This window comes from Chaetura pelagica, unplaced genomic scaffold (genome assembly GCF_000747805.2).
Source record: "Chaetura pelagica isolate M959 unplaced genomic scaffold, ChaPel_1.0 scaffold613, whole genome shotgun sequence".
NCBI lineage: Eukaryota > Metazoa > Chordata > Aves > Apodiformes > Apodidae > Chaetura > Chaetura pelagica.
Window position 1 is genome coordinate 1,773 of NW_009952571.1, and position 3,389 is coordinate 5,161.

Sequence of the window (3,389 nt, forward strand, 5' to 3'; positions counted from 1 at the left end):
GGTGATTTCAGTTACTCAATGTGTTTTCCCCAGTGCTCAAGGCTGTAACCAAGACAAGCTGTGGGTAGGGCCCCTTTCCATCCCTTCCATCTGTTCTGCAGGTGTCTTGCAGGCCTGTCTCAAGGTCAGGCTGTGACTACTTGGGGAGTGTTTTTATCTATTTGGAATCTGGTTTTGTATCGGTGTGCCTGGCCGGCTGGTGGAGGTGTATTCCAGCGAGGGAAGAATGCGAGACAATCAATATGATTGATAGAGCAAACTCCAACTTTGTTAGAAATTACAGGCCCCTTACATACCCTTAGCCCGAATTTTACATGTCCAGGGTTGCACTTATGATTGTTCAGTTGTACTAGAGCCTGCCACGGTCTGAACAGTGACTGGCTCCTTGGCCCAGGCTCAATCAGGACTCTCCACCCCATCTCCTCTTCTGGCATGTTCGGACGTGTACTTCGTTAGCTCACTTTTTATCAACTGGTTCTCATGAGAGAGTCCTTGGTCGTTGAGGCCCAGGTGTCCTATCAGTAAAAACAGGATTGCTCACAGATCCGTTGTTTATTAAAACAGCCTGCAACAGTTTTGTCCAATTATTTCTGTTTCACTGTTATCTAGGTCTTGTTTTTATTCTGGGTGTCCCTTGTGATCTCTTCTGTGTGATTCTACCCCATCCCCAGATTTTATTTATTTTAATTAATAACTGACATCAGTACTGGTAACCTTCTGCTGTAAAAGCTCCCTTTATTTCCCACTTCTCAACCAGTTGCTAATCTGGGAGATGATCATTCCTTTTATCTCACAGCTTGATTTCTTTAAAAGCCTTTGAGACCTCCTATGAAATGTTCTGAAAGCTTCTGACAGGATCAGCTGGATCATCCTAATCCACATGTTTAATTGATTCTCTTGGAGAATTGCCTTCAACTTGGAGGGTTGATGAGCTTATCTGATTGCCTGGTGATATCTGAACTGTGTGGGGAACAATGCTATGGCTGAAAGAGTCCAAGATGCCCTTTTCTTCCCTATGTTTATGTGCTCTTCAAGGATCAAACTCTTGAATTTATTTATATATATATATATGAGGGAGCACAAGAGAAGATATGCTAGGATTGCCTGAAAGGAATTTATCTCCAGGATCAAATTCTACTAATTGCTGTGATGTATGAATGTGATAAATGTGTTAATCCTGTTAAGATGCAGGAGTAAGGGTCTGCAAGGATCTAATTCATTGGGGTGATAGAGACAGAAGGGCAAGATCTGATTCCTGGTGCTAGTGGAGCACCTCTTAAGCCATCAGCATCACCCAGAATTACTGACTGAAGAGGAGACAATCTCCTTGGAAACATAATTCACTGACAACCTGTGTTAATGACAGGGCACTATAAAGCAATTAAAGGAGGAGAATGAAGTCCTGGTGAAAGAACTTGAAAAGCTAAAGAAGTTTCAGGAGAATTGTATGCTGATTCTTGAGAACAGAAGCATTGATCCTGGTAAGGACTATACTATCTCATGCCATTCTGATACTCATTCTTCAGACACTTCCCTGATGTGACTGTTCATAAGACGTTTGGACTCTGCTTCCTTGCCAAGTTACTGCTGTAACTCCAGGGTTGTTGTGGGTTTTTTTCTAGTTTAAGAGAAAAAGCTGCTCCCTGGAGTAGCCTTTGTTCTGGATAAACTGTTAAATTAATGTAGTCTTTTTCTCTGTAGAAAGTTATTTAGAAGAAGCCCCTGCCTGAGTACTCACACACTGTTCAAGAGACACACAGCTTCAGCAAATCCAGCTGCTTGTGCAAAATGACTGACTGAGCAAGTCATTCTACTTAAAACTTAGTGATTTAAGCTAAACAACTAGTATTTCTCAACACTTACAAGGAAAGTTACCTGTATATTAGAGATTCACTAATGCATCTCATGAATTAGTTACAGGCAGCAACATTCTGGAGGAGAAAGAAAAGAGAGAAGAATGCCAGAAGCAGACAAGGGTAAGGAAATTTTGAAATGGCAATAGGAATCAAATGGGTTTTAAATGGGCTCCTGCCCTTTGCTACTGATGTGGAAACAGCTGCTGAGACTTGCATTTATTGGAATTGTGTTAAACTATTTTCCTTTTGGCTCTTCAGCTGTTAACTGAGCGGCTCATAGAAGAATGCAGGGTATTTAATCAAAGAGCTGCAAAAGAAAAGGAAGCACTTCAGGTGAGGCTGTGGCTTTGTTTGACTCAACCAGGTAACGAGCACCTGATAATGGTGCCGGGTGAGCCTCTGGAGGTTATTTTGCTCCTCCCAGTTCTGCTCTAGTCTCCAAGTGAACTAGACAGTAGAAACCTGCAGTACTCATCTTCTGTTCTCAACACACCAGTGTTAAGGGAACCGTGTGGGTTGCTGCCCTTCTAACTAGAGGGCTGAAAGCAAAGTTTCTGGCGGAGCAGCCAATTGTCATCTGTCATTTCAAGTTGAACTTGACACAAGGCAGTGGGTGAGAGTGACATTACCATCTGGTAACTTTCATGTTAGACTGAAGCATTTCCAGGGTAAAGATGGATGTCCCTACTGGAGAGGGACCTCTCAAGGGCTTTTGGAGGCTGTGTCAGGTGGTGGGAAGCACCAGTGAGAGAGCTGATACCCCAGCCTGGCTTGACACGGGGATTCAGAACACGGGTGAGCTTGGAGAGGGTTGCAGCCCAGTGATGTCAGGTTGTCTTTCTGGGAGCTAATAAGTGTGCAGGCACAAGCAACTTCACTGCTGTCTATAGACTGTCATTAAGTTACAGTTACACAATTTGTAAGAAACATAAGGGCTAATTAATGAAATTGCTATTGTGTAAGACATCCTAGACTTTGGTCAAGGACAAATTGCCATTTTCCTCAAGGAACAAAGGCAAAAGACATCCCAGCCAGGCCAGGCTGAGCTTGGTTCAACAACTAAGACCTTGCTGAAGAGTTTCAGATGCTTTAGCTGGAGCTGCGAGTTGCTCCCCAGTGCTTTGGTGTCAGTAAAACGTGTGTGCTGCTTCCTCCTCAGACAGCCATGGCCAAGTGGAAATCTGCTGAAGAGAAGAGGCAGCAGTCCCTGGAGGAGCGTGGCTCCTTTCAAGGAGAAATTACAAAATGTTCAGAAATCCTTGATGAGTTGGAGCAGCTCCTGGATATGTGAGACAGAAGGAAATAATGTTCTTTTTAGATTTTTTTTAGTTTTCGATACAAGCTGTCACGGCGGGGGGTCCAAGCCCAGGAGCAGGGCGCTGCATCCTGGTGGGATGTCGCCTCCCGGGGGTGCTGGACGGTCGGGGCAGAGCAGCGAGGCTGGTTACCCCGTGACAAGCGCTGGGAGCCCTTGTTGCTCTGCCCGCGCCCGCCGGGGCCTCGCCTGGGCTCTGGCCGTGCCGGTGATCGGCT